Here is a 26,422-nt window from a genome sequence, read left to right as displayed (position 1 = left end):
AGCAGCAATGAGCTTCGAAGGCGACCCTGAGCCTCAGATAAGATTGTATCCCTAGCTGATACCTTGAATGCAGTTGTGAGACCCCAAAGAAAGGACCCAGCTAACCTTTGCCCAGACACCTGAATTATGGAAATTGTGGTATCACATGTTTCGTTGTTTAAGCTGCTAAATTTGTAGCAACTGGTTACGAAGAACTAGAAAAGCAAGCTGCCATGTAGTGAGCCACCATATGGAGAAGGCTATGCACAAGGAATGGAGGTGGCCTTCAGCCAACAGCCAGCAAAGAACTGATGCCCTTAGTTCAGCAGCCTGCAAGGAACTAAATGCAGCCAATAACTTTAGGGACTTTAGATGTGGATCCTTCTCAAACTGAGCTTCAAATGAGCTCACAGTCCCAGACAACATCATGATTCCAGTGAGACACCAAAACAGAGGACTCCGGTGACTTACACCTGGAGTCCTTACCCACAGAAACAGTGAGATAATAAATGTATGGGTTTTAAAACCACTAAATGTGTGGTAATATTATGTACCATAGATAACAAATACAATGTCCATTTTCAAATATCATATGAAGTCGTTTGCTAAATATTTTAGCTGAGTACTTATTTTTAACTTTATCTACACTGTTGACCAGAAAAAAATAGCTAATTTGATATCGTTATCCTAGAAAATAATCCTTTTCTTGTAAAAGCTATGCTTGATGCTACCATGTTTATATCAACAGCATCGTTTTGATTTCTAATATCAGCTTTCTGTATTCACATGTATAACTCATACTGTAAAATGACAAGGGTGGTCATCAGTGAAATTTCTATGTAAAATCCAATAAGCAAATTGAGAGGCATATCTCTAGATTTTTTTAAACCACCATGTAGTCATACAAAAAAGGTTTTTAGTGCTAGTGACATGACCTGCTATATTCTCTAGCTTTTCTTTTTTTCCCCCTCCAATATATATATACTAGAGGGCCAGTGCACGAATTTGTGCACCAGTGGGGTCCCTCGGCCTGGCCTGTGGGATCAGGACAATACTGGCTCTCCAACATCTCCTGAGGGGTCCTGGATTGCGAGAGGGTGCAGGCCAGACCAAGGGACCCCACCAGTGCACAATCAGGGCCACGGGAGGGCTCCAGAGTGTGTCCGGCCTGTCTTGCTCAGTTCTGATTAGCCGGATTCAGCAGCAAGCTAACCTGCTGGTCGGAGCGTCTGTCCCCTGGTGGTCAGTGCACGTCAGAGTGACTGGTCGACTGGTCAACTGTCTGCCCCCTGGTGGACAGTGCACATCATAGTGAGCAGTTGAGCAGCCTTAGCATATCATTAGCATATTACTCTTTGATTGGTTGAAAGGATGACCGTACTCTTAGCATATTAGGCTTTTATTATATAGGATATATACTAGAGGCCCAGTGAATTAATTTGCACATGGGTGGGGTCTGACTGGCCTGCCCCAATCGGGGGGAGGGGGAGCGATTGGAAGCGGGGCCTGACAGGGGGAGGGGCTACAGTGGTTGCGGGCCAGCCCTGCCTCCTGGTCCAACTCCTGGTCCAACTCCCAGTCGAGGGGATAATTTGTATATTAGCCTTTTATTATATAGGATTATATAGGATATTTTTATTGATTTAAGAGAGGAAGGAAGAGATATAGAGAGATGGAAACATCAATGATGAGAGAGAATTATTTATTGCCTGCCTCCTGCACATCCCCTACTGGCGGGGGGGGGGGGGGGTGTATCGAGCCCGCAACCCTGGCATGTGCCCTTGGCCAGAATCGAATCTGGGACCCTTTAGTCTGCAGGCCGACACTTTATCCACTGAGCCAAACCGACTAGGACATTTCTAGCTTTTCAATGTCACTTTTAATTAGATGGGATCTATCTGGTCTTCCCTTTACCCCACAGCAATCTTTATATTATTTAAAAATACAGCATGATCACCTGATATGGTTTCAAGTATTTCAATTTATTTTACAACTAGACCATCAGAATTATTGCCTAAAAAGATCTCTTCTCTTCATGTTAACTGCACTTTGTGCCACACAACAGACACCCATGACAGACTATTTTAAGATGCACATATTAATTTGTATGTCTTAACTTTTCTACACTATATAAGCTCATGAAAAATAGAATTTAAGTCTTACATATTTACTTCAAACTTCATAGTGACAACTCCTGTAAAGATACCATATCTAAATAAATATTTTGCTTGCTTATTCATGTACTTAATCATTCAATAATTCATTCTATTTAGGAATCCTAAAACAGTTTATTTATTTTTAAAAGAATATAAAAATCATGTACAGCAAGGTAAAATGAAAGAATAAATGTTTTAAAATGACAGATAAATTCAGAGAATAATAAAATAACTAAATGTGCAAAAAAAACAAAAAAAAGGAAGAAAACAATAAAGAAATAGTGAGGGAAGGAAAAAAGAAAAGAATGATAGAAGGAAAAATAGAAACATAAGGAAAGAAATATGTCTTAATAGTATTATCTTCTACAATAATATAATTGGTTTATGATAGCTGATCCCAAATTAGGTCTGTAAATATTTTTTTTCCTGGATAATTATAATGACATTATACATAGAAAAACTTTATGATGATGTGTTTAATACTTTTAAAGATTGTACTATAGCCTCTGTTATTGGATAATTATGAATATATCTCTTCTGAACTGTAAAAATTGTATGAGCAAGAGAGGAGTGAGCAGAGTAGGAGGATTCTTTAATAGTTGGGGTAATCTTTGAATAGTCTCTTGACTAAGTAGTATTTAATTATATCCATTAAGCGTAGCTAATGCTTGAAAACCAGAACAGATTATTTTATACAACTGAACTATTTAAAAAATGGACATCAGAGTCTGAGATTTAATTCATGGTATATAATTCTACTGATTAGTGAAAAACAATTTTCAAGATGATTTCTTTCTCTATTTAAATGAGACAAACGACTCAACCAAAATTAATAGTTCATAAGGAATTCAACAGGTTACGTTAGCCAAAAATTAGAATATTATTTTGTTGTATCATTTCAAAACAGGAAAGATGAAGGTGCCATATGGGTTTATAAATAAAAATAAGCACATACACTACATCTTGAAGTATAGACAGTGCAACACAGACACGCTGGATTTCTAAGTATATATTAGTAAGTTGTTATTCATAAGAAAATGGACGTAGGAACTTAAAATAATTTTACATCTTCATCATTGCAGAAAGGTGGCCATGTCTTTGCAAAGAAAAAGTGGTTTTATTTCGGACCACATTCTATCAGTGTTTCCACTGACAGTTCAGTATTACCTGCACTTTATCGAGATTAAGCCTTAACATAACTCTTTCATCAGAGCTACTTCCCTGACATGCAGGTGAGTGATTCTAATGGAACTGATGAAAAGAAGACAGAGAAAAGGCTGTCCTACCCACACCAACAGCTTTGCCACCCAGCAGGTACCATTATTTCCTCTAAAGCTTTCAAATTTGACATTGAACAGGAGCTTTCACTAGATACATCCCTGAAGCAATTGCTGTTACTGAGAAAGCCAAATGCATTAGTAGAATTTTCTTCTGAAAAAAAATTTTTTTTTCCCAACTGGGAAGTTTGGAGATTAAATGGATCTTAGAAACATTTGTTGAAATTCATGAGTTACTTTTTTTGTCTAGCTTTGTAGACACTGTCTTCCGTGTCATTAACTCTATGAAATGAATATTTTGTACATTGGTTTTCTTTGCTCATTTAACATTTTTTACAAGAATTGTCCTTAGATATTTTAATGACAAGATTCAATGAATAGCATGTATTTGGTTATTTGTTCAACAGAGTTTTAGTCTATTATGTGAGAGCCCTGTATTGTAGATAAAAATTAAGCAAGACAAAACCCTGTGGAGGATCTTATGTAGTAGGAGAGATAACTAAACAAATAGATAAAATAAAATGTGATGCATCTTAAATAAAGTTTGAACCTAACTATTCCAGACAAGTTCACAAATGGTAATAAATAAATAAATCAAGTCTTGAATATCACCAAGAAGGTTACTGAGTAGAGAAGACATTTGAGCAAAGGGATGTTCTGAAACATAAGACTTGGGAATCCATCACACTGTGGGAACTACAAACAGCTTGTTAGTGTTAAAGCTTTGAATGAATATGGACCATGGCAGGAAATTATACCAGAAAGTATCCAGATCATGAAGGTTCTTGTATGAGATGTCTAAGCAATTATTGGAAAGAAGGTTTTTTTTTCCTCTTCCCAAACTAGCACAGAGAAAAAGGTGAAAAAAAAAATATCAGATAATTAAGAAATATAATTAACAGGATTTAATGCCTAATTAGATTTGATTGGGACAGAGGAGGGGCAATGATAATAACAAAAAAAAAATTACAACAACAATAATAATAGATTGCTCCAGAAACCAACCTTTTCTTTGAATTACATTGTATCACAGGACAATTAAGCCCTTAAAGATCAGAAAGCCCTTCTCATTCAATTCCTATCCACCATTACTAAGATAGTTGAGTTGTATAAATTGTGCCTCATTTAACTTTACCTCACATTTTTGTTATAGCTGGTCTCTGCCCTAAATGTATGACTATAAGTTACATATTCTCTCACATAGCATTGTTCCCATATTTGTTAGATTTCCTCTTTTCAGTTCCAACCTCCTATTACTGCCTTTACTCCCCACATTTTCCACTCTGCTCTACCAAAAATTCCTTCCATAATTAACAGACTAATAAAGTAAAACAAAAAAAATTAGAAGAAAAAACATTACAAGAAATACATCCCAGGCATCTATAACTCAATCAGAAGCTTTTGCCTGAACTATATCTTCCTAGGTTTACTGAACATTTGAGGAATGTGTCAATATCGCTCCAAAATTATCTTAAAAATTATTCATAATTAATAATAAATCTAAATAATTTAAAATTCTTTATAAATCAGATTATTTCATCATATGAATGAAATATAGATCTTACGCTGTAGCCAAGATTCTCAGCAGCTATGTCTTGGCTCACTATTGTTTTTTCCTTTGCAAAGATATACCAATTGATGTTGTTATCAAGAGGTCAACTTTGTAAGTGATTTCTTTTTCCAAAAAATAATTGACTAAACTTGTCTTAATACAGTTTAAACATGCTTTATATGATGGGAGAGAAGAATTATAGGGTTTAAAAACTTCTGGGAAGCCCAACCAGTGTTGCTCAGTGTTTGAGCATCAACCTATGAACCAGGTGGTAAAGGTTCAATTCCTGGTCAGGGCACATGATGGGGATGTAGGCTTGATCCCCAGGAAGGGGTGTGCAGGAGGCAGCCAATCAATGATTCTCTCTCATCATTGATGTTTCTATCTCTCTCTCCCTCTCTGAAATCAATAAAAAAATATATTAAAAACTAGTGGCCTGGTGCACAAAATTTGTGCAGGGGGGGGGGATCCCTCAGCCCGGCTTGCACCCTCTCCAATCTGGGACCCCTCAGGGGATGTCTGACTGCCGGTTTAGGCCCGATCCCTGTGGGAGAAAGGCATATTCTGACTGAACCAAGAAAAGTGGCTCATCAAATTTAAGAAATTTTTAAACATGCTCTCAAACCAACTCCTTGTTTTCAGTACCCCAATAAGCTCTATCTATTAACAAACCTTTCATGAGTTTTTCCAAGGAAATGCAGTTGTTTTCTATTAGTATCTGTGTAGGCCCTTAATTTTGTCCTCTCTCACCTCTACTAATTCATAACCCCCAATCTGCTCTCTGTTCACTCAAATCATGGTTTGGTATTGCAGATGTCCTAGTTTTATCAAAAATGGAATTGCATGTTTTCCTTACATTTTCTTTTCAAAAGAGAAAGGAATAAAAATGTCTTTATTATCTTAAAATCTGAAACAATTACAAATGAGAGTTGGGGACAGAGAAAAAAGGATATAAATGTCTTCCCTTTATTATCTTGAAATGCACAATTAGAAATGAGAGTAAGGAAGAGGGTCTGTCTGCTTTTGTTGACTCTTTATTTGATGTTCTCATAGAATAGTTTATGGCCCATTCTCTAATAGCATGAATCTCTTTGTATAGTAAGATTATGTATTTTTTTTTACCTTATGCTCTGTGTTTGTTGTAATTTTCAATTTTATTTACAGCATTTTTATATTCATAGAATCTTTCTTAGCATATAATAAATATTCAATAGGAAAATTTTAAAGGCAGGATTAGAGAACAAGGGTAAGATCACATTTGAATAATGGGTTCTTTATTACAAAATCCTAAATTGCTTCTCCTTTGCAATGCTGCTTTACACATCTCAAAGAGTTGTTATGACACTGATAAAATGCTTGTCAAAGCATATCACAAACATAGAACCATAAACATTTCCAAAAAATTAATGCAAACACATATTGACAGGTAGCATATAGTGATAAAAAAGCTTGACATAGTTGAAACTAGAAGGACAGAGATCAAATCTGATGATCCTTTATTTATGACTGAGTGTTCTTGCAAGAAAAATCAGTCAAACTTTCTAAAATAAGATGTTTTCTGAATAAATTGAGATGTTTTTTAGTCACCCTGCCTTCTGAAATCATTGATGTTAACCTTGAGTGATATATGTGAAAGTTCTGTTAAATAGCAAAGCCCACTACAGATATAATTTATTATTCATGGTTATCTATTAAACATCTCATACAGGCAAATCTCTGTGCTATAGCACTGCAGGGGACATAAATTAGCAGTTGAAAATAATGTTTTTTAATGGAAAGATCATGGGCTTTCAAATCTAGCAAGCTGAATTCTGCCTTAGTCAATTACCAACTGAGTTTGACTATAACACTTGCTCTTTAAATCTCAATGTCTTCATGTATAAAAATTATAACGCCAGTGCTGTCCATTTTGGGGGACTATATAGGACAAATGAGATAAGCTACATGACAGCATTTAAATAAAATGAAGGTCAACATAGATGAAGAATAAGGTTTGAACTTCTTGAGTTTGATATCCATGGAAAATTTGGGATATGAGGGATATAGAGAAAAATTTCTGGTAATCTGGTAACAATAAACAGTTCAAGTTTTTATTTCCAATAAAAGGTAATTTCTATTTGGCTTTACTTATCAGCTTCATGCCTGTGAGCATCCTATCTAATAAAAGAGAAAAATGGTAATTAGCGTACGACCGCTACCCTTCCCATTGGCTAATCAGAGCGATATGCAAATTAACTGCCAGTAAAGATGGCGGTTAACCGCCAACAAAGATGGCGGCTAATTTGCATATTGCAGGCAGGATGGGACAGCGCTATTCTACCTGCCCTGCCACCATCCGGGCCTGCTATCTGTGACCCTGATGGCGGGCGACCCCTGTGCAACCCCACCCAGGGCTGGCAGGCGTGACCCCAGCGATCCGCCACTGGCCAGGCCCCCAACCGGCTCTCCCTTGGGAGATCCCCCGGCACTGGCGGGAACTGCTCCCATCAGCCAGCAGTCACGCCCCCAACAGGCCCTCCCGCCAGGGATGAGCAACCGGAGATCCCACAGCAGGAAAGGGCGGCCTGCAGCCAGCCCCTGTGTGCGCCTGTCCCTGAGTCACTGCTGAGGTCCCCGAGCAGGAAAGAGTGGCTTCTAGCCAGCCCCCCTGTCTTCCTGCCCGTGGAATGCCCCAGAGATCATGGAGCAGGAAAGGGCGGCCTCTAGCCAGCCCCCATGTGTGCCAGCCCCTGGGTCGCTGCAGGGATCACAGAGCAGGAAAGGGCGGCCTGCAGCCAGCCCCCCTGTGCGCCTGTCCCTGGGTAGCCCTGGGGATCCCACAGCAGGAAAGGGCGCCCCACCCTGGCCACAGCTCAAGGGAAAGTACAACATGCAGTGGAGACCAGGAGCCTGAGAGATCAACAGAGAGGGGCACCTGCTCGAAGCCTTCAGGGTGTGGCTGGGGGTAGGCCCCCAGCAGACACACACACACACACACACACACACACACACACACACACACACAAACACACACACACGGGGACGGCTGCACCGAGCCTCTGCTGCCAGACTGTGGCCATCAGTAGGACATCCACTGAGGGCTCCCAGACTGAGGGGCAGGCTTGGCTGAGGGAACCCCATCCCCCAGTGCACGAATTTCGTGCACCGGGCCTCTAGTCCTATATAATAAAAGGCTAATATGCAAATCAAACGGACAGTGGAATGACTGGTTGCTATGATGCACCCTGACCACCAGGGGGCAGATGCTCAATGCAGGAGCTGCCCCTGTTGGTCAGTGAGCTCAGCCAAAAGCCAGACTCATGGCTGGAGAGCGCAGCGGCAGTAGCAGGAGCCTCTTAGCGCTAAGGATGTCCAACTGATGGCTTTTGGACATCCCTCGAGGGCTCCTGGACTGCAAGAGGGTACAGGTCGGGCTGAGGGAACCCCCCCCCACCCCCGAGAGCACAAATTTTGTGCATCAGGCCTCTAGTAGGTCTATGTTTTGAATTGATACTCCAACATTGATAAGCACACATCACACTACACACACAAAATAAAGATGTGTTGCTGCAACTTTCCTTTTTTCAGTTAATAGATTCTTAACACACTACATTATGACTACTATATGACTACTTTATATTCTTTTTCCTTAAATAGTCCTCCTGTCAAGAATAGTGGGTGATGATAATTTGTTTAGATTATTCACATAGCTCCTTGAGGTGCCCTGCTCCCTAAAGCTGAAAATTCAAATAAGAATTTGAATTTGAAATGAGATGCTTCTTCCTGAAGGCAAGCCAGCATCTGGAAATAATTAATTCTGATAACAATCTCCATCATCCTTGACCTATACACAGAAACTCTTAAATAAATCCCTTCTCTTCATTGCACCTCCTCCTGTGTTTACTCTTTTTTCAACTAAACATTTTATTTTATTCACTCTTTTTTAAATGTTTGTATTGATTTCAGAGAGAGGAAGGGAAAGGGAGAGAGAAACATCCATGATGAGAGAGAATCATTGATTGGCTGCCTCCTGCTCGCCACCTACCGGGGATCAAGCCCATGAACCGGGCATGTGCCTTGACCAGGAATTAAACTGTGACCTCCTGGTTCATGGCTCAATGCTCAACCACTGAGCAATACTGGCTGGGCAGTTTTACTTTATTCTTTATGCTCTTTAATTTTTCCAAAGCATAATTAAGTTATCAGCAATTTAATTCCTTCCAACCTAAATTGTTCAAACTTAAAAGTCAGGTGTCTGTGTCGCAAACACAGTAATTTCTGGTTCCAAAGAACTTGTTGTTTCTCAACTCTGATTTTCAAAATCTCCTATTGTACCTTTTAAGTCCTCCATTATTTCAGTTCCTTTTTCAGTGTTTATCTTTAGTTGACTTTAATTGCTTTTACCAGTTTGTATTTTCTTCCATGCATTTTAAAATGTATTTTCTAACAGATAAGAAACCCTCTTCTTTTGAATACATATAAGCATTCTGTAGAGGTTAAAAATATTTCCACTCAACATAATTTCTTTTATATTTTAAATATAAAAGAAAACTAAATCAAAGATAAATTACCATGTTTTTTATAAAGTTAAACACTCTAGAATGAAATTAAAAGTATCCATATGTTTCCTATGTGAAAAGTATTAAAATTCAATCTTCCTATTTTACAATTCTGAAATTGGAAATGCCTGTTACTTTTAAAGAAGGAATTTCTGGGCAGGTGTGCAGTTAGGGGCAATGAGTGTATGAGGTATGCCTCTACTGCCTAAGAGTAATTGCCAGTGTAATTATTCTCCTTCAGGTAAGCAGAGCAAGGATGAGTAAACCATGGCCCATGGGCCAAAGTCTGTGTGCTGTCTATTTTCAGTACTGTCTATGAGCTAAGAATTACTTTTACATTTTTAAATGGTTGAAGAAAAAAAATTCAGAATACTGGTTCTAACCCATGAAAATTACATAAAATTCAAATGTCATTATCCTTGCAATTTCATCCCTTGGAATGTAATTAAAAATCTCAATATATAAAAGACTAATATGCAAAGTGTCCCCTCAGGAGTTCAACTGGGAGACCGGGAGTTAGATTGCTCGCTGTGATGTGTGCTTACCACCAAGCTGCAGCATAGAATGAAGGAAAGTCCCGGCCAGCAGCCGGCAGCTGGGAAAGGCCAATAAATTCAGTAGCAGTTAGGATCATTATATTCTCATTTCAAGAACTGAGATGGTTTGAAGTGCGCCTGCGATCCATGTTAGGGTTTATCAATTTCCAAGTCATCCTTCTTTATAAGTCATTGTCCCTTTGAAGTTTCAGCCCATTTAAATAAGAGGTTTTCCCATACTTATTATCAGACAGAGATGCCCCTCACCCATCCAGTCTTTGAAGCTGTTATAAATGCTGTCCAGTCCCTTAACCTTACAGGGAACATTTTAAAAATTGACAAATGCCCAAAATGAATACCATCACATATCACTCTAGACATCTGCCCTCTTCAATACTTTGGTTTGGTGAAAATTACTGCCATTTTACCTATCCTATATTTTAAAACATACTTTAACAATTTTTGAGTTGTTGTAAGCAAGAAAGTTGATCTATAAGTAGTCCACTGTACCTGAAAAGTGAATTTCTCTTATGGAAGTGAAAGTACCCAATTTTAATTTCACAAGAATAGGATCATGCTAGCTATTGTAGATTGCTTTTCTCGTATGACAAACAATCCCTATGAATTGGTATATACTGATCTAAACCTTTATTTTTTAAAACATCTACATAGTAGCCTATTATATGAATTTTTCTCCAACTATATACTTTTTTTTGGTTTTTAAAGATTTTTAAATTGATTTTTAGAGGGAGAAGAAGGGAGAGAGATAGAGATGAGAGAGAGAGAGAGGGAGAGAGAGAGAGAGAGAAACATCGATGTGAGAGCTGCCTCTTACATGCCTCCCACTGGGCATCAAGCCTACAACCTTTTGTTGCGCAGGATGACGCCCAATCAACAGTGCTATGTCCTTCTTGATACATATTGCAGTGCCTTTTTGTCTTTATAATTATTCCTGAAATAAACATCACTGAACATACAGGGTGTCCCCCCAAAAAATGTATACACACTCTTTTCTAATAGTTCAATTGATGTTTCTTTTTAGATTTCACCCACTGGAATAATAATTATTCAATGTGTGTATACATTTTTGGGACACTCTGTTTTTGTGAACCAGTATACATTACTTGCTACAAGATGGAGTTTAAGAAGAGGGGCTTTTAGGCATCATACCTGATTTTCAATTATTTTTTTCTATAATGAAATTTTTTTACTTAAAGAGGAAATGCATTTGATTATTTTTGACTAGTCAGTTTTCTTATTCTCTGTGAAATCAGATTGGAAGCAGTGAGGGGCTGAGCAAGTACACTATATCAGCACCATGGAGAATACTCAATGTCTGCATTAAGCATTTCTAAGCTCTACATTATACATGATGAATATGCAAATTTGATGATAGTTAAGGAAAATGGTAAATATTTGTACAAACATTTAATTATTATATGTATGCATTTATTATATGTTATTCTCAAATATTAAAATTTTAACAGACAATATAAGAATTGAAAAATGCAGTATAAATTTACTTCTCTTCAGCATTTCCTTTTCCAGACAGAGTCAAAGTAAACCAGCTATAAGATGTGTCTTCCAATTATGGCTATTTCTTATCAGTATTAAAACGACTATTTTGAGTTAACAACAACCAAGGAACCTGAAACAGGAGAACTCATGGAATGTTCTCAAGGCAATGTGTGACTTTGGAAATGTATCAAAATCATGGATACTGATGTCCACTTAACAGAAACATTCAAAGTTATTTCAAATGATGTGATTTCACACAGTATAATGTTTCTCAAATTTTAGTTCACTTACTACTATCTTCTTGATTTTTGTTACATTTTTAAGAATCCTTCACTAATCGTTGAGATAGCTTGCTTTAGTAGCATACATATTGAGAAGCGATTAAATAGAATAGCCCTAACTGAAAAAAAAAAAGTATAGATATAATGTGTATTGCCTTAAATTGTATGCAATAAAATGGAAGAGAAAAAGCAAATACCATTTTAGTGCAGACTTCTAAAAATGGGAAACTTCCTTCCACCTGCCCGAACTATTTTTGTAACGAGGCAATGGTAATAAAATAATTACACGGACATTTTCCTAATATAAGTGACTCAATTCAGGCAATAGCTAAATGAAGCAATTATCAAAGAACGCCACTGTTAAGGGGTTAGATTTTTAGAAGTTGTAGAAAACACACACACACACACAATCACGTATGCGATAGAAAATAACTATATCTCTATAATAAAAGATACATGAGGCTTATCATGTAGAAGAAAAGAAAGCCAGTTTTTTAAATAAAGTGATATTTTCACAGAGGATGTTAAATAAGCCATTTCCTAGTTTCAAAAAGGGTAGAAGTTACAGTGAAAACATTGCTAGATGCTCTAGCAATGCTAAACTTCTTTGCTTTTAGGGGGTAACAAAGTTCTAAGAATGTATTATAATTTCTTTAAAAAGGTCAGTTTAATAAGCTGGAATTTATTAATTTAAAAGGTCATAAAATAACTACCAGACCTATTGGTACAAGTTTAGTAACATTTCTAAACCAAAAATAGCTTTAAGGCTCAAATACTGAGTGGCTTCTTTCCTCTTTTTTAAACACTGTATAAATACTGGTAATCTGAGGCATGCAGAGTTTAATACATGAGACCAATACAAAGGCAACAGAATGGAATTGCCTACCGCAAAGTATCAAGGCTAAAGAAATTTATTAGTCATTTAACACAGAAATTTTGGGGAAATATTCATAGTTACATCATAACCTTTGTATAGTCAATAATTGTGGCAGAAATGAGCAATGGTTTTAAGACACAATGAGATTCACCCAACAATAAAGCTCCCACCATCATTTTTTTCAATAATTTCAATATTTTAGGTAGCAAATTTCTCTTCTGAAACTTCCAACTACTTTCTTTCCTCAGGGTAACTCCCACAGATAATGAATAATTTAATCATAATTCTTATTAAAAACTGAATAGGAGCTCCACAGACTGTGAGAGTTACAAGGTCATGTCACTAATTATTTGTTACTTTATGGTCTGAAACAGATGTGGGCAGCTTGAGAAAAGGACGTGTTAAATTAGCAATCCAGACCAAACCAGTTTCTCAAAAATACTATTAAGCTATTACTGACTTCATAATGATTGGGTCTTACACACTTTTCTAATAGCCTTTATGCTTTATATCCTTCCTCCTTTTTCCAGAAAAGTACATAAACCATAACCATGGATTATTCATAGCTAACCTATTAAATAATCTTCATGACTTCATGCAATATAATAATAATTCTTATATTAACAGCTAATCTTCTTTGGGGACTGCAACTTAACTTAAATTTTCATTGCTTTCATTTCAAGTTATACACCACAAAGTTGCTATTCGTGATAATGAAGTTAAACAGAAACACAAATGCAAAACTCTACAATGTCATTTGCACATTTCTACTTATTTGCCAAAAACACTATACTACTTTACTTTTGCATTAGCAATCTCTGGAGCTGTAAATGAAGTGAATGAAAGTAAGTTCACAAGAAAAGAAAAAGACAAAACCAAAAATCTTTGCCACCAGGGCAAGACAGAAAGCTATTATTCAACCTCATCCACACACACAATGTTCATGAAATTGTAAAAGCTGAAAAATTCCACCCAATTAAATTAAAAGATTTGTCTTTAAAATGTATGTTAACACTGTAATTTGATAAATTACTGCAAGTATTTTTAAAATATGGATAAGAGGCCTGGCCAGGGTGGCTCAGCTGGTTGGCCATTGTCTTTTGCACCTAAAGATGATCAGTTCCATTCCCAGTCAGGGCACATGCCAGGTTGTGGGTTTCATCTACAGGAGGGGGCATGCAAGAGACAGCCAATTGATGTTCATATCACATCAATGTTTTTCTCTCTTCTCTCCCTTTCTGAAAATCAATAAAAATTTTTAAAGGATAAAAAAATTACTCAATTATTTAAAAATTATCTATTAAAAACAATTGTTTTAGTTTACTTTACATTTGCTTAAAATATTAGAGACCATGAGCATTGTGAGTTTAAAGAACTGTATCAACCTAGAAAATAATAACACAATATCAGAAAAACATGTGACAATAGAAATTTGTTATATTCCCAAAAGCTCAATGTACCTTCTTGAGCTAAATTTTATCAACAGAGCAAATAGCAAACGGACCTCTAATGCAGGATCTAGCTCTCACATAAAGCCCCAGAAGTCATGGAATTCCTCTTTAATATCACAATTGATAACTTATTTATATAAAACTTTGTAATTTTGATTAAAATAATCTTAAGGTAAATCTGTCTGTTTATTAACTCATAGGATATAACTTGAGTTACAGGAAATCTTTGTCCAGTTTCAGCTTTTAAATTATAGGAATGCTAGTTCTTTGGAAACCCTGCCTGAAAGTTAGCTGATATAGAAAAGATGACCTCACTAACATCATCTTAATTCATTGCTCCAGCACGATTTTGAGATTTTAGTCCTGGACTCACACAGATGGACAGATATAGTAAGCATTCTCATAAGAATGCTTACTAAAAATTATCTCATAAGAATGCTTACTAAAAATTATCATTTGGGTATTCCAAACACCCATAGTATTGAACATACTGCTACCTGAAAAGAATAAAATTAACTAGGATACACTTTCATTTCAATACTAGTTTTGAGATACTGAAATAACATATGTATAATATTTATGTTTTTCTTAAGGTTTAAAAATATTCCATACATCAATTAAAACACTCATTATTTTATATTCCTAATATGGCAAACAGGTCTACAATTACCATGTTTCTCTTTTATTAGTGTAGATATGGCAAACAGGTCTATAAGGAGAGAATAGGGAAGAGGATGTCGTTGAAAGCTCATAAGGACAAAAGCAATATTTTTAAAATTAATTGTGCAATGTAACTGATTGAATGCAGCCATCATATTTTAAGAAAATATATGCTAATATGATAAATCCCTCAGGTTAGTCCCTGATCACCCCTTTGGTATTAAGGAAACTAATTTTCTGTTGTCAACTATGCAGATCAGACCACATGTGAAATACTGTTCCCAATTTTGGTTCTTAAGAATTTATTGAGGGGCATACTAAAGAACATTTACATGAGGTGATAGTGACCTTGAGAGGTCTATCTTATAACTATGTCAAATAATACTTGTTTAGGATATTTTGATATTGAACTTAAATAGGAAGAGAATAGTCTTTAGCATTTCCATAAAAACTTAGATGACACAGAATGTATTACATGTTATTAGAACATAAAAAAACAATGTGGTCAAAAGATCAAATTTGGGTTGTTGTATTTAAATAACACACACACACAATATAAGTACTGAACCTGGAAATCAAAAGAAAACTTTATAATTTTATATACAGCTTATATAAAGGAATATTAAATTTAATGACCAACTTTATAATTTGCTGCTTTATGATGAGAATAATGAAAGAGGAGGGAGATGTTTGCTTGCCAGAACGCTTGCAGTGGACTTCATCATATCGGCCTATATGTTAGATTAAATAATCTCATCCTTCCTCAAAATAATTTCGTGCTGTGATAGCCTCACTGCTTGTTATATTATAGAAAATATTAAACTTCACTGATTTTTTTCATGTTTTTTGGGTCTTTTGGAACATGCTTCCTAAAAATATATGATGGTTTATAGCTCATGTTCTGAAGAACTGTAAATATTTAGCAGGAATCAATGAGACTGAGAACTTTTGATACTTCAGTGTAAATCTACAAATCTCTCTGAAATATAAATCAGAAAATTAGACTATAGATCAAAATGGGAGACTTATTAAACCGATGTTACAAAAGACACTATGCACTATCATTGAAATCTAAAAATTCTCTCTTGACATGTAATATTGCTCTTAAAGTTATTAAAAATATTATATTCCCTAAAATGCAACACATGAAAATCTATTTCAAATAATTATCAAAAATGCATTAATGGGCTATACAACAAATCTCTTATTGTTATGTAAGAATATAAATAATATAGGTTATCATTTTTAAAATTTTATTAAAGACATTAATGAATGTTCCTTACAGATTAAACATTGGGAAATCACAGGAAATAAAACATTTTTCTATTAAAATTATATATGCAATTTTTTGTAAAGAAAATTATTGCATTATATTCTTGAACTAATTATGTTGCAATTAAAGTACTATTTGATTTGCCTGAAATTTAGTTACATAATAAGGCCAAACTTAAAGCCATATGTTATGATTACACTGGCAGATTAAAAAATTGTAATGACAATTTCATTACACCCTTAACTATACCTTTGAGCAATTACGATGTATGCAAAGCACTTTTCTTAAATATATCATCTGGACTCTGACTTCAAAAGTCAGCCTGAAGATGATGTCAGACACTAAAATGAAAAGCTTTTAATTTTTAAAAAGCCACTTTTATTTTTAATAATAGTAACACTGAGTTATCTTAAAAGGGTACCAGACAGAATGAGAAAAATGATATTACCCCAAACACAAATGTTAAAGTCAAAAACAGAAGGAGCTAATTTGAGTAAGGTAATCTTAGTCATTGGATTTGAACTTGATTGAATTTGGTGACACTGTATTTGATGCATTGATAGAATGTTCAACTAAAAGAGGTTATCTAACATTTAGATATGCAATAGTAAAGCAAGCTTAGGAGACGGCTTAGTCTGTAGCATCAACCACTGCACACCATGCAGGTTATAGATAAAGTTGCAAAATAGTCAGGATATCCCCCATAAAAAAATGGAGAAGAGAAGAAGGGCAAGGAAAGACATTTGAATGGAACATACATTTAAGGAGTATAAGGAAAAAGGGAAAGGTTGGAAAAATCTTATAATCAATGGAGGTCTCAAAAAGAATAAAAAGAGAAAAAAAAAGAGACTGAAGAATAAGAAGAACCGTGTTTGTATGGTTGTAAATGGTTAGACAGTGAATTGTTGGTAAAGGACTTCTCACTGGTATTACAAATAAGTCGAAAATATGGACGAATAGGACCAGATCCTTAAGTTGGAGATTATATATAAAGGTGAAGATTTTGACCAACAGAAGTCTTTGTTTACCATGTGTTCAATGTCCACTCTGAACATCAATAAGCTAATCTTTAAGAATGGGGTATTTAATCTCTACATCTGAGTCCTTTGTGTGGATTAAGGTAGTTGATTGCAAAACACCTCAAAAAACACTTCTCTTTCTATGTTAGTTCATACAGTTTCTGTATCAGAAACCTAGGTGTAGAAGGTGTGATATTTGCTTGCTCTTTGATATTATAGGTAAATAAACAGATCCTCTGTATTAGATATTGGCTATACCCTATGTGTTAATTGGTTATTACAGATGTATTGAGTAATTTAGTATCTTTTAACTTCCTTTCTAAAATTCCCCTTTTGAGAGAATTTTATTTCAACAAAAATTATACAAAGCTATATGATGTACTTTAAAGAAATATGTTCCTGGCAATTTGTGAAACTAAAATGGGGGTTGGGGGGGCAGTTCATATAAGGATTGACTACTTTTTATTGATAGGGGATTTCTGGGGGAAAAATTAAATTACTCTTCAAGCATATAGAACTCTAAAGCAAGGTATGTTAGGGTGGTAAGTGGGAGGATGTGGTATGTCTTAGTAGACTGGGTGATTTTACATTATCCTTGGAGTACTGGCAGCGACATAGTTATAACTAAGGCTACTTACAGCTCATCACTTTGGGGGCTGATCTCTGCATAGTGACACAACACAGGGCTGAAGGATTCAGAACAAAATGAGAGAGGAAATGGTGCAGACAAAGATAATTTGGAAGTGAGATGACAGAATTCACAATAACTAAGGATCATTTCAAATTCATACACATAGCTATGTACTTAAAAAAAATGACTTTTCATGGAAATTATTTACATCTTCTAAAAGATGGCTCTTAAGACCAGGACTTCCTCCGAGGTTAGGAAAACAACTGTGAAAGTCATATAACATCCTAGTTCCTGAAGGCATTTTTCAAACAAATGGGTTAGTTGTTCCCACAAAACTTTAATGTTTGACAGATTTTTGTCCTTCCTGTTGATACTGGATCCATCCCTTAGATGGTTTCTCCAAAAATCCAAGTTTTATTTATATTGAAAACAGGCTGAGGCAAGTGGCCCTCCTTTTTGCTATTTCCACATCTGAAAATCTGCCTTAGCATCCTCAGCAACAGCATTCCCCACACTGTCACGTTGGGGATTGAGTTTATTCAAATAGGTTGTAAACAGAGCGCTATGTGGGATGGTATGCTAATACCATCATAGACAGCAGCAGTCTGGCCACATTAAATTTGCAAATTCATTTAAAGTGTCATTTAAATATATTCTTTATACTACATTAGGAATACATCACATTTATTCTTACCAATACAAGTTTCCCCACTATCTGAAAATAATGCATTCCTATGAAACGTTCATAAGACAAAATGGCATAAACAGTATCACCCCCTTGTTTAAAGTTCACATTATGCCACTTATAAGAAAGATCTACATTAACACAATGGCTTCTTTCATAAACGTGAGGCGGCATAACGTGGACTTTCAGAAAGCGGGGCCTACCTGTACTCCATTCTATGCAATGCTCAATTTAAAATATAATTTATGTGATTGCTAGGGATAATTTTGGGAGTTGTATTTTAAGTAAAATTTTACATCTTCAAACAACAGATAAAGCACCAAAAATGGATGGGGGCAAAGCATAGAGGCAATATAGCATTTTCTACATTTCAACTTATAGTTTTTATGTCAAATATTTTATGTCAAATATTAAGATAGCATGTCAACATATGTTTTCCAACATATTCTAGCCTCAGTTGCTACTAGTAAAAAAAACTCATGTCAACATGTTACTTTAAAAACACAGAATGAGAAAGAAAATAATAGTATAGTCAGAGAGACAGACACTTTTTGCCAGAATAAGAATAATTCTATGGAAAACTGTATGCAGTTTACTCAAAAAGTTAAAAATGGAAATTCCATTTGACCCAGTAATTCCATTTCTAGAAATATATCCCAAGAATTCAGAAACACAAACCAGAAAGGACATATGCACCCCTATGTTCATAGCAGCACAATTTACAATAGCTAAGATTTGGAAAAAGCCTAAATGCCCATCAGCAGATGAGTGGATTAGAAAACTGTGGTACATATACAAAATGGAAGACTATGCTGCTGTAAAAAAGAAGGAATTCTTACCATTTTCAACAACATGGATGGAACTGCAGAACATTATGCTAAGTGAAATAAGCCAGTCAGAGAAAGAAAAATACCACATGATCTCACTCATTTGTGAATATAAATAACATTATAAATTGATGAGCAAAATTAGATACAGAGGCAAAGAAGCATCAAACAGACTGTCAAACTACAGTGGGAAGGCTGGGGAGGGTTGTGGGGGGATGTAAGAGATCAACTGAAAGACTTATATGCATGCATAACCAACCAATGGATGAAAGATGGGGGGGGGGGGAGGGCATGTGCTGGGGGGTAGGGATGGCTGGGGGAAGGTCAATGGGGAAAAAAGGAGACATATGTACTACTATCTGTAATATTTTAACAATAAAATAAAATTTAAAAAAAGAAAGGAAGGGAAAAATTCTCACTGATAGTAGCAAACACTAAAAGAAGTGGATCAACAAAGGATAAAGCTAGTAAAAAGGTTGAATGGCAAAAGTAGGAAAGTCATATGTAATTACAATAAATTAAGTGATACACAGAAATATGTAAAAGCAGTAAAAATAATGACAAAAGACAAAAACATAAGTAAAATGGTAGTGATTTTAGAATGTGTTTGAACTTAGCAACCATCAACTTAAAATAAATGGCTATAAACATAGCTTGATATATAGGGTGTACATGGTAACTACAAAACAAAAATCTATAAGAGATCAGCAGATGAATGGATTAAAAAACTGTGGTACATCTACACAATAGAATACTATGCCGCGGTAAAAAGGAAGGAGCTCTTATCATTTGCAACAGCATGGATGGAACTGGAGAGCATTATGCTAAGTGAAATAAGCTAGTCAGAGAAAGATATCATCATGATCTCACTCATTTATGGGATATAATGAACAACATAAACTGATGAACAAAAACAGATCCAGAGACAGCGAAGCATTGATCAGACCATCAAACCTCAGAGGGAAGGTAGGGGAGGGTGGGGTTAAGGGGGAGAGATCAACCAAAGGACTTGTATGCATGCATATAAGCCTAACCAATGGACACAGACAACAGGGGGGTGAGGGCATGAGTAGGGGGTGGGGGGGCAATGGGGGGAATAAGTACACATATGTAATACCTTAATCAATAAAGAAATTTAAACATATTAAAAAAATAAAAAATTGAAAAAAATCTATAAGAGATAGACAAGAAATAAAAAAGAAATCCATACATGACACTGTATAAACTTGTCAACACACAATAACAGAGCAAGAGAATAAGAAAGGAACAGAGACCCAGCCAGCATGGGTCAGTGGTTGAGCATCAACCTATAAACCAGGAAGTCACAGATCAATTTGGTCAGGGGACATGCCCAGGTTGTGAGCTCAATCCCTAGTGGGGGGCATGCAGGAAGCAGCAGATAGATGATTCACTCTCATCATTGATGTTTCAATCTCTCCCTTCCTCTCTGAAATCAATAAAAAATATATGTTTAAAAAGAAAGAAACAGAGAACTACAACACAATCAAACAATCAGAAAACATTAATAAAATGGCAATAACTACATATATATCAAAAATTACTTTAAATACAAATGAATTAAATTCTCTAACCAAAACACAGGGTGGCTGAATGGATTTTTTTAAAAAGACCCATACATATGCTGCCTACATGAACCCCTCTTCAGTTTAAAAGATACAGACTGAAAGTAAAGGGATAGAGAAAAGTATTTCATGTAAATGTAAATGAAAAATAAAAAGCTGAGGTAGCAATACTTATATCAGACTTTACAACAAAGTGTGTAACAAGAGACAAAGACATTTCATAATGATAAAGTGAGCAAACCAACTAGAGGATATAACTGGTAAACATGTACACACCCAACATAGCAGCACCTGAATATATAAAGCAAAACGTGAGAGATAGACAGTAATACAGTCATAGTAGGGGATAGATCATCCAGACGAAAATCAACAAGAAAGCAGTGGCTTTGAAAGACACATTAAACCAGATGGATTTAACTGATATTTCTAGGACATTTTACCCAAAAGCAGCTTAATACACATTCTTTTCAAACACACATGGAACAAATTCCAGGAGAGACCACTTTAGGTCACAAAAAAAGTCTTAATTAATTTAAGAAGACTAAAATCATATCAAGCATCTTCTCTGATCACAGTGAAATGAAGCTAGAAATCTAAAAAAAAAAAACTAAAAAAAATACACAAACATGTGGAGGCTAAATAACATGAAACTAAACTATAAATCAGTTAACAAAATCAAGGAAGAAATCAAAAGATACCTTGAAACAAGTGAAAATGAAAACACAAAGACTGAAAATATGAGTCACAGTCAAACAGTTCTGAGAGGGAAATATATACAGCAATACAGGCCCACATCAAGAAACAAGAAAAATATAAAATAGACAATCTAACCTTATACCTAAAGAAACTAGAAAAATAATAACAAACAAAGCTCAAAGTAAGTAGAAGGAAATAATAAAGATCAGAACAGAAATTTACAACATAGAGTCTAAAAAAGCAATAGAAAAGATCAATGAAACCAAGAGCTGGTTCTTTGAGAAGATAAACAAAACTGATCATCCTTTAACCAGACTCATCAAGAAAAGAAAAAGAGAGAGGAACCAAAAAAATAAATAAGTAAAATCAGAAATTAATAAAGAGCAGTAACAACCAGTAATAAAATGAATCATAAAAAGTACTATGAATAATTACATGCCAACAAATTGAACTAGTGGAAGTAGTGGATAAATTCCTAAAAATATACACTCTTCTCCTAGAAATACTCAATCATCCAAGGTTAAATCAGGAAGAACCAAAAAATCTGAACAGTAATAATAATAATAATAAAACTCCCAACAATAACAAAAACAAACAAACAACAACAACAAAAAACCCTGGACTCTGGAAATGAAAGAACAAGAAAAGGAATCACCCCTAGCCTCCAGAAGGAATGCAGCCCAGTCAATCTTATTAGCTCATTGAGGTCCTTTTCCTACTTCTGAGGTACAAAACATAAGTTAATAAATTTGTGTTATTTTAAAGCACCAAGTTTGTAACAATTTGTAACAACAACTATAAAACTCTAATACCATTTCTGAGTCTGCATCTATCTTAATTGTGTACTTAAATTTTCAAAACGTTATTAACAATGCAACCCCCTAGAAGTTGTGAGCAATATAGATAGCATGTACTCAAGAAAAAGGCAAATAAGGCAATGTAAATTGAATAAGTAACTTAGCACCCAAACTTTTTTCTGGGAAAGTATATATATAACAGTTGTTCGTATGTATATTACAGTTGTAATATATTACATATATATGTGTGTGTATATATATAATAGTTTTTTGTATGGAAAATAATACAATAATAAATAAGTAATAATACAAGAATAAACTGTGCTTTGCATACTCACAACTATAAACCTACTTTTGCCCCACCTTGTATATGTATGTGATATTATATATATGTATATATATATTATTTATAATAGTAATTGTTATACTTTCTTGTTTGAAATTGAAGTTTTAATATACCAGTCTAAATAACTGGCATAATAAAAATATTTCTGATTCAAGATAGACTTGATCTTTATAAGCCAAACTAGCACATAATTACTTTGGAAAACTTATTTCATGAGCTTTCCAGTCTGACAATTTATACTTATGTGTCATTTGCGCCTCTACTTTATAAAAAAAAATGAGAGTGGCCACAGCATGTGCATGACTCTACGAAGCATATTAATATAGTTCTCAGGGTCAATGCTACTCAGTGCTTCCTTGCAGCAACAGTTTAATGTTAGTAAAAAATATTGCCTCATTAAAGCACAGAAGAGAATAAAATAAAGCAAAATCAGCACCAATAAAATTCATTAACTATGCCTTAGCTATTGAACCTTTCTCTTTTATGTTACAGAAGCTTAAAAGTGACAGGTGCATATACTAGAAATGATGGAGTACCTGGTTGTGCTGCTTCCGGGATCACAGTTGGTTAGTTATCTTTACCGAACGTTTGTAAAGTGCTCTGAAGTTGAAATCCATCCCTAGGTGCTGAGTGGGATCATCATGCCTGAACAAACTTAATGATGAAAAGCTTATGTGATTGTTTTCTAAGCCTCTTCGAAGGAACGTTAATATACTTACCATTAAAAAAAAGGCAAAACAAGCAAACAAACCAAGGAGAAAAAGAACAAGTTCAAAGTAAGTTGCAGACTAATTTAGAAGAAACAAAACCCTATACTCCTCCAGTTCAAGCTCCTCTGGCAACTCCTGCTGTGCTAAACACAAGGACCAGATACGCTGGGGTTCCTGCCAGAAGAGGACACACAGTTCCTGAAGCCAAAGTAAGACACTGGTCAATGGAACAGCTTTGGGTAGTTGAGGTTTCATATGAAGACAGTTCACTCTTCTTGTGGGCAAAAGGGGTGACTAGCTATCACCCCAGTGTCTTCCTGGTGTGGTGGCATATTCCCTGAGAGCAGCAGAGCAAATGACGGTGAATGTGATTCTGCCCATGGTGACAGAAGAGCCATGGTGGGGATACTGACAGGTAGATGGATTGCATTATTGACACCACCTTGGCTAGATGATATTCCTTAATGTTTTGCAGGATCTCTCACTAAAGTATTAGTGTAAGAAAAAATGGAACATGGGTCCAGTAAGATCATTTGTACGGACCAAAACATGATGTCCAAAACAAAAGCAAAGATGGGAATGAACCCTAATGAGGCAAGTAGTAATATACTAAACATAGTGGCCTTCAGCATACAGCTGTATGTTTTTATTGGGGCCTCATTACAAGTTTCGTGGGCTTCAGATATTTATGCCTTTGTGGGTCTCTTCTTCTCTCTCTACCTCTCTTTCTCTCTCTCTGTCTCTATATATAGACAAATAGATAAATAGATATGATAGATAGATAGATAGATAGATATGCAATTTAATAAATATTATATACTGAATATTACAGGCTATATATTATTTTATATTCATTATTATGCATTCTTATCAAACTTATTTTTTCTTTGTTTTTTAATATAACTTAAAATTACAGCATTTTCATGGGGCCATAAAATTACCACAGTCCCAGGCACTGTTCTTACTGTGTCTGATGGATAACTTGCTCCTGGTTTATACCATCTACTAATGTCAATAATTCTATGCTCATTCAGATTTCTCCAGTTCTTTTTTTTTAATCCTCATTTGAGGATATTTTTCCATTGATTTTTAGAGAGTGGGAGATAGAGGGAAAGACAGATATATATATATATATCGATGTGAAAGAAACACATAGATTAGTTGCCTCCTGCACATGCCCTGACCAGGGCCCAGGGAAGAGGAGGAGCTTGCAACTAAGGTAAGTGCCCTTGACTGGAATCAAACCTGGGACCTTTGGTCCATTGGCTGACACTCTAGCCACTGAGCCAAACCAGCTAGGGAAAATTCTCTATTTTTGATAAATCAAATTAAACTTGGTAAAAATATAGGCAAGTTGATTATTTATAATTCAAAACATGAATGAACTCAGAATAAATTATTTATATGTATGCATTAAAGCATTAACATACTGGTTAAAACCATTAAATTTGCTTCTGTTTGGGCCCAAATGTTTGAAAATGTACTTGAGGACAACAAATGTATATTTTATGAAAATATTCTACAATCTGCATGTATCATCTCTCACTCAAACAAGTGGACATTGAAAATGACTACATTAGTCAAAGGAAGAAATGCGTGACGACTAGTTTCAGGATATTACTTACAGAAAAATTCCAAAAACTTCTCCATGTCATGCTGTAGGATATGAATGAGGAGCTGAAAGAATGGGGATGACACTTCCTATGCTGGTCTGAAATGTTTGCACTGACAGAAAATGGCCTGAGAAGATTGAACTAATTCCATTTCTGCGTTAGGAAAATTTTCCATCCACGTGATAACTTACAGGTAAGTTAGGTAGCTACTAGTAGACTCTTAGAATCTAGCCTTCATTCTGACTCAATGCAGTATGATCAACATTTCTCTCTAGACTAAACATATTTACTTAAAATGATCTGTAATATTGACTTATTTCAATTTCAGGTTTACTACTTCTGAATTAAAGTGTATATGTGGGATTGTGTTAACTGTACATGTTTAGGTTTAGCAAAATAGCACTTACCTCCCAGAAAAATTGTAAAATGTGATATGAATATCAAATATATTGAATGTATTTGGACCTAAGGAATACTGGTTTTGTTGAGGCCAGAGTATAAAAATGGGATGGGTATTTTAAAGCACAGTAGCAACTGCTCCTACACACAGATAAATTACTGTTATTTGATTTTCAGCATATTGCCTTTCTTTCAAGGAACTTAGGAAAATATGCTCACATATCACCTGTGCAAAAAGGAACAATTTATGTTCTTTCAACTGTGAACACGAATCATACATAGATATTTGAAAATTTACATGAAATAGAAAACAATTTCAAAGCAATCAACTAAACCACAATAAAAATTACACATGCATCAAAGCTTTGGGAGAAGAATAAAACTGTGACTTGCCAAAAGAAAATCAGTGAATACATCACTCTGGCTGAACAGTACTAGGGCTCTGAACAACGAAGAGTTATCTGTAGGCAAAGGACACTGTAGATTGATGTGCTAACTCAGCCTTCAATAGGACACACAGGTGTCCAGGGAAGAAGTGCTATAAAGAAAGGCTCTGACCTGTGGAAATAGGTCGCCTGCATGTTGCTTTGTGCCATTTTATAACCACAGACTAGAAATAGTTTGGTCTGTGTTCAGCAATTAATTTAAGAGTAAAAGAAATTGTATTAATCTGTACTTTTTTTCTCCAAATTTAAAAGACTTCCAAAATGTCTATTGCTTTTGAAATGTAGTCAAGTGGAAATTCAGGTTTAAAAACAAAAGACAAATTCAAAGGAAGAAAAATAAACACTAATTTTAATTGGCCACATTAATATACAACCCAGTTTCTCTGTGTTAGAAATACTGTATGCTTTAAGTATTTTTATACTTAGGCATTTGATTTTCACAATAAATAAGTCTTTATTCAGGATTTGTTATTGAAAAATAAGCAATTACAAAAATATCTATGATCACATATCCTAGGATTAAATATGATTTTTCCCTAAAGTATTTTTTTTTATTTTGTGGTGTGTGTATG

The sequence above is a fragment of the Myotis brandtii genome, unplaced genomic scaffold (assembly GCF_000412655.1).
Source record: "Myotis brandtii unplaced genomic scaffold, ASM41265v1 scaffold750, whole genome shotgun sequence".
In the NCBI taxonomy this organism is placed as follows: Eukaryota; Metazoa; Chordata; class Mammalia; order Chiroptera; family Vespertilionidae; genus Myotis; species Myotis brandtii.
Note: the sequence above shows the minus strand (reverse complement) of the source record.